This window comes from Leuciscus leuciscus (assembly GCF_965113295.1).
Source record: "Leuciscus leuciscus genome assembly, chromosome: 14".
NCBI classification, from domain to species: Eukaryota; Metazoa; Chordata; class Actinopteri; order Cypriniformes; family Leuciscidae; genus Leuciscus; species Leuciscus leuciscus.
Window position 1 is genome coordinate 20,609,817 of NC_138738.1, and position 10,628 is coordinate 20,620,444.

At 41.5% G+C, this 10,628-nt stretch overlaps 1 long non-coding RNA gene across 1 annotated transcript; it reads right to left on the bottom strand.

Moving 5' to 3' along the window:
* Positions 1 to 6,412: 6,412 nt before the first annotated feature.
* LOC309513629 lies at positions 6,413 to 7,749 on the bottom strand. The gene is made up of 2 exons (XR_014211495.1): positions 7,406 to 7,749; positions 6,413 to 7,303 (listed from the first exon to the last, which is right to left on the bottom strand). It is a non-coding gene; the product is annotated as an uncharacterized lncRNA (long non-coding RNA).
* Between the last annotated feature and the right edge of the window lie 2,879 nt (positions 7,750 to 10,628).

A 10,628-nucleotide genomic window follows, 5' to 3' on the forward strand; every position in this document is an offset into this window, starting at 1 on the left:
CACTTATGTGTTAAACTCCAAGCATAAGGAGGCAACACATACATTTTATAAATAAATTGTAAAATTGAAAAGGGCCTTAAGATAAATGCTAAGATAAATTATATCTTTACATTTATTTGTAATTTTCCTGTATCATCCTATGACGTGTGATTCATCTAAATTTAAATGTTGAATATGAGTTCACACATATTATGATCAAACCATCACTTCAACCTTCAGTGAAGATTCAAGAAGTGCTTTGCTATAAAAAAAATCACATCATGATACATTTTAATTGTATCACTAATCATCACATGAGCCATTAGTGCTTGGACCCAGAATATTACCGCTTGTTTTGTAATTCCGTTTAAGTTAATATTATATCTGTACACAAATCAGTTAAAATTGTTTTTTAAAAAGAGCTTACATTGCAAAAAAGAAAAAAAGAAAAGAAAAAGAAAACATTTAGAGGTACGAATACAAAGAAAAATGCCAAATAACTGCATAATCATTAGCAATTTGTTCAATAATGGGTTATGAGAAGAGTTCTTTCAATGGTACAGTTTACGGGCCCTATTTTAACGATCTAAAACGCAAGTGTCAAGCACAAAGCGCAAGTAACTTTGTGGGCGGGTCTCAGGCGCTGTTGCTATTTTCCCGGCGGGATAAATGACTCTTGCGCCCGGCGCAAATCTAAAAGGGGTTGGTCTGAAGTAGCTTCATTATTCATAGGTGTGGTTTGGGCATAACGTGAAATAAACCAATCAGGGCGTCATCTCACATTCCCTTTAAGAGCAGGTGCGCTTGTTCTAAAGCGGATGCCTATTATAACGGCGGATTTGCCAGGCGCGCGCCGGCAGCGGTTCACAGCCGAGGAGACCGACGTTCTCGTCAGGGCCGTAAAACACAGAGAAGTGACATTGGGGATGGAGAAACCCACCCGAATTAACTTCGGTTAAACAGGCGTATGATAATTTGGGTAAATGTGTAAGCTAGATGTATGCTTTTATAATAAATTGTCTATCTATCTATCTATCTATCTATCGTAATAATGTATGATTTGCAAAAATGAAAACTGCTGCTTAGATGAGAGAATCAAAGTGTATGCGCGTTGTGCACACGCTACATTGATTATGGCCAAGCATGCGCCCTTAAAATAGCATAATGAACAACGCGCAACGCGCCACTGACTTTAGACTAGGTTTTTTTCTGGTCACAGTGGCGCAATTGTTTTATGGAACAGCAAAATAGCAAAAGGGATTGTTTGCGCCGGAACACGCCTCCTTTTTGCGCTGAACCGCCCAGGGAGCGCAAGTTCATTCCCTAGTTTAACGACGTGCTTCTGTGGAGGGAAAAGCGCGCTTTGCGCGGGTGCAAAATAGGAATGATACATGCGTCGGTGTACAAAGTCAATTGCGCTGGGTGCAAGATAGGGCCCAATAACTTGAAAGTTCATCCATTTTAAATGAAAATTTAAAGTTGCTGTTTTTATAGACAATCATGCTCATTATTTTGGGAACTCACATGTGTCAAAATCCAGGAATCAGCACATAATAAAAGGTCAGTCAAAAGCATGAAATTGGGGAGCGCGGGCAATGTAACACAGACCTTTTACATAGTTACTCAGGGTCAAGCAGGTTGTGTTTCCGCTCTTTCTCTTGCTGCCAGAAGACGGTCTCCCGCGGATTTGTGGAAAGTTTTGATAAGATTTCGTGAAGATTCTAGACAAAGAGTGTTTCGACATGCTGTTTTTATATTCGTCCTGGTGCACTATTTTACTGCAGCCACTTGTGACAAATTTCACCAATTGCTGAAAAATTATTAATTTGACCAATATCAAGGGTCAAGTGCCAAACTAAAGGGAACACTATTCAACATAATGGTGGCTTCAAACAGACTTCAACAACTTTTGTACATGTACCATATAAAATAAATACTAGTTTTATAATAAGTAAACATGGTTATGCTGTTTACCGAGTTGTTTAAGCATCCTCTGGTGAGATATTATTCAATGTATTTGCATTGATTTCATCTAAGGCTCTTCTCTTAACTTTTTTTCTGTTCTTGTTGTTCCTCTTATCTTCAATGATTCTGCTTGTTAACCTCAGGAGTCATCAGTAATGGTCAAACATCACTTGTAGAGTGAATCTACTTTATTTCACTAACTGCAAAACTGCTTCTGTATTACTTTTACTCTGAGGATTTTGCACTGTACCAGTAAATAGGTTTCACGTAACTTGCACCATGTGTTTTTCTTTTCTAAATAATTTATTCAAATTAATTGGAAAATTGTCTTGGTCTTTATTTAATGATGAACACACACTTAGAAATGTGATATGTACACACACACACGTTTTATTATATTATTATTATTATATTAGAATATTATTTACTATATAGCATGCAAAACTGGACTGGTGACCAGCAATTCTGGATTTGTCAGCAAGGATGTATATATATATATATATATATATATATATACACCCCCTAATAAAGCTCTCCTCTCCGTTTAACATCATCCCGTCTGTTTTGGAGAGAGTTTGGTGGAAGCACCCGTCAGTCCTGTCAAATGGCCCTGCTTAATCATGTAAGGCACTAAGGGGGCTGAACTGATTCTGTTGGAGGGGTTGAGGAGTGAAAATGCTGACAGACAAACCACTGCGCCGCAGGGGAACAGAGCAACCACCTCCGACACACTTTCTGCATGTTTCTGCTTTACAGCCATCTTTGCAAATGACTTGCAGAACACTCAAGGGCAAGACCTTGCGCAACAGTGCTGTCGTTTAATGAATTTAACATCTTTTGTGAACAGTCACATTTACAGCACAACTCCCTCCAGTGACGCTGCGACTGAACCCGCTCAACCTGCTGCATTTAAATCCTTCTGTTTCTGTTAAAGAAAGCGCTCCTCCTTTTATGCAAACACTCACCTCGAGTGACTAGGATGTGTCTTCACTGCCTCTCGCTCTGTACTTACCCACACACCACTGCCCATCCATAGACATGACCTACAAAACAATAAATGACTTTTAGCCCTGCTGTAAAGTATAAAGTATTTAAAAATAGAGCCCTGGGGGCTGCTTTGTCCGTGGCTGGAGGCGTTATTATAGCCGGCCTGTCACGCGCCATCCCCTCAGGTCATTACTAGCGGGCAGAGCTGCAGCCCTTGGCAGCCTAACAGAGGCAGAGTGCTCCATTATCTGGAACAGGGAGCAAGGGATTGGGAGAGGGGAGGAGAGGAGAGGCCTGGACGCTGATCTGAGGAATGAGAAATGTAGAGATGGCAGTGAAAGCTGTGGGGAAAGGGGGAATGCTTTTCGGGACTGGCCCAGCTCCTAGACGCCACCCATTTGGAGACTGATTCGCAAACGCTGGTGGTTTGGAGCACTGGCAAAGGGAAGCTTAACCTGATCAAGGACATAATTGCATGTTTTTTTCATCCGTTTTCTCTTTTGTTTGATGCATATATTCCCTTTAGCTAAATTAGATCCTGAATTTGTGGAGCAGGGGCTGGTCTTGCAGATGAGCAAACACTGCAAGGTGCTAAAAGAGGTCTTTATTTTACACAACTCAAAAGAATGAGAGTACAATCACATAGCAGATGGTCTTTAATTCACAGATCTTTTATTAGTCTAAAAAAAAATTCCCACGTCCCAAAAACCACATAGAAATGCCCTCTTGATTGTTCTAGTATGGATTGACATGAAAGGCAGAGCCGACTGAGAGAATAAATGGTAGTTAGAACTCAAATCCTGACTTTTGACAGTGGATTAAAGGCATCTGGTCTTATGATGCACCAGTATATTAGGAAACTAAGGGAATGATTCCCCAAAAGGGTTACCTGAAAGGGGTCCATGAGCAGGTTCCAAGGGGTTTAATCTATAAAACAGAAATGAGAACCTAAACATTTTAATATACACTAATTTTATTAAACGAACCATCTGCTCTCTTTCTCTCTCAAAAAAAATTTATAATAATAATTTCAGTGACATAATTATGAGAAAGGATTTGCTCATTTACACATAATATCAATGCATATTGTGATTTTCTATTTCTATTTCTATTTCTATTTCTATTTCTTTTAATTGCTGGTATATATGAGTAAAAACAGTTTGTATGCACTGTACAAAAACAACCCAAGAAAAAGAACAGAGCGAACTGAGGGCAAGATATAAAACATGCTAGAAAGCATGACAACAGAAAGGAAATTATATGATTCCGGCCTGGGACTGTCACATGCCTGTCTTGTCTCGTGTAGCACATGTGGTGTTTGTGTTCCTGTCACTGTTTTGACCCCACCCTCCTTGTTATCTCATTATTGGTTTAATTTGCCCCACCTGTTGTTCCTCATCACCTGCCTGATTTGTCCCTTTTATAAGTTCCTTTGTGTTTGCAGTCTGTGTCGGATCGTTGTCTTGTACACGTCTCCTGTTCTCCCGTGACCCCTTTTGGTATGTTCGTTTTTGAAGTTGTTGTTTTGTATTTAGTTATGTTTTCCCCCTCGTGGGTTTTGTTTTGTGTTTAGTGTTTCTTTTGTAATAAATATCATTTTCCCTTTGCATTTGAGTTCTCCCTTTGTTTTCTGTAATTAACGTGACAGGGACACACTAGACAATTTTCACATCTTAACCGATTTTAAAACTGTGGGAGACCACAGACATAAGGACAACTGTTTCAACCGATTTTTAGTATTATAATTCTCAGAATGCACACACTAGAAGATTCATCCGGACCGAGAGACCACACACCTGTCAATTGTAGTAACACTTTCATAGTGAGACGAGATCTCACAGAGACTCGCGAGATCAAACGTGACTTGAGAAGGAAAACAAATGGAGGAAGATCGACGTCGTCAGCTTGTTCTCCTGGCATGAGTTTTGTTTTATGGGAAGAAAAACAAAAGAGAAAAAAATATATATATGGGTGATCTTTCTCAATACTCTAGACTTTCATGGCATGTTTGTGGCTGCCAAGTTTCATCTGTAGAAGCACGCAACATCCGGTTGGTGAAGCTTTCTCACTCTCACTGGCTATCGAGGATATCACGTCAGAGGCAGACCAATCAAGAGTCGTAAATATCGGGAGATCGGGAGCAGTAAAAAAAAACGTATTGAGTTCCTAAAAAAAAGCTTAGAGTTCATGAAAACAAAGCTGAAACCACAACTAAATGATGTTTCAATAACAAAGTTCGGGAGGAAGAGCACGTTCAAATGATCTATCCAATCCACACGTCATTAGCAATTCATTTCTATCCTATCAGCATGAGAGAAGGCCTATATATATATATATATATATATATATATATATATATATATATATATATATATACACAGTTGACTCACCTACGTTCCTCAACAGTTTTCAGCATTTTTGGAACAATCCTTCCTAAAACGTATTAAACTTTCGTTTACAAAGACGTGAAACTCACCGAGTGGTCAGGGGTGTTCACTGATATGCTCACACAAAAATCGCTGCAAAAGATGCTTTCCAACAGGTTTTATCGTAGTTTTTGTCCAATTCCATTGACTTTTATTGGATGAAAAACTACGATAAAACCTGTTGGAAAGCATCTTTTGCAGCGATTTTTGTGTGAGCATATCAGTGAACACCCCTGACCCCTGAATTCTCGGGACAGCAGCATGTGTCAAATTTTATCTTAACCGTTCTATTTCATCAGAAACAATCTGTAAACAGGGCTTTAAGTGTAAAATACCGAACTTGTCCTTTAAGTAAGGCAGATCAATAATATTGTTGACTATTAAATGTCCCCAACTAAGCTAGCCAAAAGCCAAGGCAACAGTGGCAAGGAACCAAAACTCCATCAGGTGACAGAATGGAGGAAAAAAACCTTGGGAGAAACCAGGCTCAGTCGGAGGCCAGTTCTCCTCTGGCCAACGAACGAACAGTGTATGATTATGATTCAGGCAGCATTACAGGTCAGAAGTCAGATTGGATCAGAACATTCAGAATATTTATCCAGTTCCATCTGGTTGGAAGTCAGAGTCATCACGCCGGTATGGAGACGAGTTTGTTGAGGATCAGTGCCGATGGCTGTCGTGTCGATGAGGCCTTCACAGGGCTGATGAGGCTGGGACTTTAGGGATGCATCATGGATGGGTCCGGGTGCAGGTCCACCACCTGATCTGGATACGGCTGGGATCTGTCTGACTTCAGTAAACAGGGAAGGGACTGGTTGACTCTTCAGGACTGCGTTGTCATCGTGTCCAGGCGCAGGTCCTTCATCAGATCTGGATACGGCCTGGATCCGGCGGACTGCGGTAAACCTTGTGTGACGGAGTGGTACAGGTATTGGACACAAGGAATTTCGACTACGCCACCCTGGGAATTTCACCCAGGGAAATATGAATGACACTTAAATTGTTATTAGGTCACACAGGTTCGACTCTCTTAAAAGGGTAGGCAGAAACGTGGGTATCAAAAATACAAAATCTTTATTAATATAAAGTTTGATTTTAGAGAAAGGAGATAAATCACATTAAAATGCAACCATTGTACAAGACAGCATCTGAAGGCTGGAAAGAGAGGTATAAGGCGGACAAAGTTTCAAAATAATAAAATCACAAGCACATACACAACACACTTCTAATACTTACACAGCTTACAAAAACTACACAGACTTACAGGGCTGAGGTACACCACAGGAGAAGTGATCACTAAGCTAGTTAGCCGAAAGCACACACATCACCGTGCACTTCAGATCACACCACAACACTTCAAAAGTGTCACACGGCAAACGTTCGAAGGAGCACCACCACCACCACAAACTTCAAAAATAACAATCAACCACAGTTTAATAGTATCACAATGTAGTCATAAAGCAGATACTCATAATAACAATGATATACAGAGATTCAAACAAAAGAAAACAAATTAACTCAATTCACACAACAGGGGAGACAGGCTCGCACCAAGCAAGTAGATCGTTTTGTGCTCCTGTTATGAACACTGGTGAGCGTCAACCTCAAAATTCAGTACACAGTAAACTATCAGTCAAACCAGACAGCAACAATCCCCTCTATTAGTGGGGAGATACGATGTTCTTGCAGTATGGCAGGAGAGAAGGGACAGGGCTGTAACGTTAACTGTAGCGACAGCGGAAAAAGCAAAACGCCACAGACGAGAGGAAGAATCCTGAGTCAAATACAAAGAAAAGCACAACTAAAATGTATGTTGCACCTGTTAAAATGTTCAGCTCATAACTACATGCACGATTACACTTACCGAAAAGGGACAATGTGCTCACACAATGTGCTTATCACTTCACAGGCACGGATACTCCGAGTTCATATAAGCCGCCGTTTAGCTGGAATACAAGGATACTGCACACAACTCAACAACATCAGCCGATCCCTAAACCCCGAACGAGTCAAAACAATCCGCTTTCCACAGAGCAATTAGCACATACCTGAGAGGTGAGCAGTCCCAAATTCACCCACCGAGACAGCCGAAGGAAAGGGAGGGGAAAAGACAGTCCAGAATGCAACACGAATCATCAATGCCATACGCACAGCAACTAGAAACATAAACTGCTAGAAGCTAACAGCACATACCTGCAGTTACCGTCAACAACGGAAAGGGAGGAGCCAGACGTGACTCATCCCAGACTGCAGCCAACCAGGTCTTAAATAGGCGGAATTCCTTGCTGATAGGTGCTCGCTAATGTCAATCATCCCCACTCATCTTATTCATTCATTCATTCATTCATTCATTCATTCGGTTACACTTGGATAAACAGAGAGACTAATATTAGCGTAGACGCCATCCTTCTTATGATGTAACAAGTACATCAGGATTTATGGGCAGTGTTCCCGGTCCCGGCTGACCTAAACTATGCAGCCTAACATTGAATTATAGAAGTCTATAATGTGTTATGCGTGACAGAATCTGTCTGCTTCCCGGACATTTTTTAGACAGATTGTTCCAAAGTTTTGGTGCTAAATAGGAAAAGGATCTACCGCCAGAAGTCGATTTTGATATTCTAGGTATTGTCAACTGGACGGAATTTTGGAGATTGCAATAGACTTGAAGGACTATAATGCGTTAAGAGCTCGCTCAAGTACTGGGGAGCTAAACCGTATAGTGCTTTGTAAGTGATCATCAATATTAGGAATAAGGGGGAGTACTCTGGGTTCAGGCCAAATATCGAGCCCAGAGCCCTCTCCTTGGACAGCATGCCAAATACGCATACCATTTACTCTATCTGACTTATTTGTAAGTGTGAACTCCGGAATTGTGACACGCATGCTTTTCAGTTGGCATACGCATATGAACAGTTTCAGTCATTTTTTGCCTTTAAAAACCTTAATTTGTTCTTCACTTTTGTCATAGGATGAAATCTGTTAAATTTAGGATAAATTAATAATAAATTAAGTTGTATAAATGGAGCCCCTGGATCTGGACACCCACAGCAGTGCACATTTTGTATGTCTTTCTCATCTGACACTCAGGCTGTTTCTCAAGATGTGTTCTTGTGATCTTGCTTCCTTAAATTCCAGTACTCATGAACACAAGTACAAAGGACAGATGTTAGTACCCAGAATTGTTGTGGATATTAAAGGGTTAGTTTACCCAAAAATGAAAATAATCCCATAATTTACTCACCTTCAAGCCATCCTGGGAGTATATGAATTTCTTCTTTCAGCCAAACACAGAGTTATATTAAAAATATCTTGGTTCTTCCAAGCTTTATAATAGGACTGACTAGTAAAAGTCCAAAAAAATGCATCCATCCATCATAAAAGTAACCCATACGGCTCCAGAGGGTTAATGAAGTCCTTCTGAAGCGAAGTAATGCATTTTTGTAAGAAAAATTTCCATATTTTAACTAGAATCACTGGGTTCTCTATGCAAGTCGAATTCTGGCAGGAGAGTGACATTTGACCCGACGCATGACATATTGACAAACGCGGAAGTGCAGAGAATAGAGAAAAAAACGGTCACGAATTAGAATTCTAAAATGAGAATTTTAAAGAGAATTGTCAGACTTTGTTGCCCAGCCCTATTTGTTTGAACCGCAAGAGGCGTCTACTCTTACCTTATCTTATACTCCTACATCCAACGCCATACGCCGGAACTCGACTCTCTCGTGAACGTGCGGACATATGTTACTGGAAGCTAGTGATTACAGTTTATAAAGTTAAAATTATGGATATTTTTCTTTAAAAAACACATTGCTTCGCTACAGAAAGTCTTTATTAACCCACCATTATAAAGCTTTATAATGGGGGGTTAATTAAGACCTTCTGTAGTGAAGCAATGTGTTTGCTTCACAACAATGTGAAGAACCAGGATATTCTGATTGTGTTTGACTGGAAGAAGAAAGTCATATACATCTAAGATGGCTTGAGGGTGAGCAGCTAAATTATGAGATAATACAAAATTTTGGGTGAACTAACCCTTTTAATGATCCATCAAAGTTAGACTTGAGAGAATTGAACTGTTGTAACAATGTACAGAAGCCTGTAAGCTTTCAAGGCGGCATGAAACGGAAGTTGCGATAGTCTTTTCTTCCCTATTTTGACATATATCTCGGTTACTAACGTAACCTCGGTTCTCTCTAGAAGAGGGAACGAGTACTGCGTAAGTATCTTACGCTAGGGGAAAATCCCTTTTCCGCGAGATATTGAAGCCAAAAAATTATCCTTAATTGTATTATTGTAAAACGCGTTGCGGCAGCATACAGACATAGGCAAGACGGCTCGTGTGCCTATTGGCTGTTCTGCGGCAACTGCAGCAGCCTATCGAGCGAGGCCTAGCGTGACGTCAGACCCAATGAGGGTGCTTCGCGCCCACTGCGTCACGTCCCGCCGAAACGGGCGTGGCTTAGGCCTATAAATACAGCTCGCAGGCAGCTGATATCTGGTTTTTCATCGCCAAAGCTAACCAGAGCGTGTGCATGCACGGCAAGATACGCAGTACTCGTTCCCTCTTCTAGAGAGAACCGAGGTTACGAAAGCCCGGGGTTCATATAGTGCATAATCACCAGGGGAACTCACAGGGAGTCCGGGAAGAGGGAGGGGCGGAGCCGCGCTCTTCCACATATAGCAGCGTCCCTTAGACGCAAATTACATCATACAGACAGGGCGGAGTACGGCCTGAGCTGATGGAAAATTGTGGGTCTTATTTATTTGCCCATAAGCATTTTGCGGTCGATCAGCGGGCAGTGCTCATCGAGCAGTGCTCAGCAGACACAGTATTCTGAACCGATAGCATCAGAACAGACAGTACTGGTATATTTAGACCGACAACAGCCTGGCCTGTAAGGCGGGAACCTCTAGGTTATAAATCCTTATAAATGTAGACGGGGAGGCCCAGCCTGCCGCCATACATATATCTTGCAAGGCAATCCCACTTGACCAGGCCCACGACGAAGCCATGCTTCTCGTGGAGTGCGCTCTGACACCCAACGGGCACTGCATACCCTTGGAAGTGTACGCCAGCGCAATGGCGTCAACTATCCATCTGGATAGGCTCTGTTTCGACGCGGCTAGTCCCTTGGAACGTCCGCTGAACGAAACGAAGAGTTGCTCCGTCTGTCTGAAGACAGATGAGCGAGACACATAAGCTCTTAATGCCCTGACTGGACAAAGGAAGCTCGCGTCTCCTTCCTCGTCAGAGACCGGTAGGGC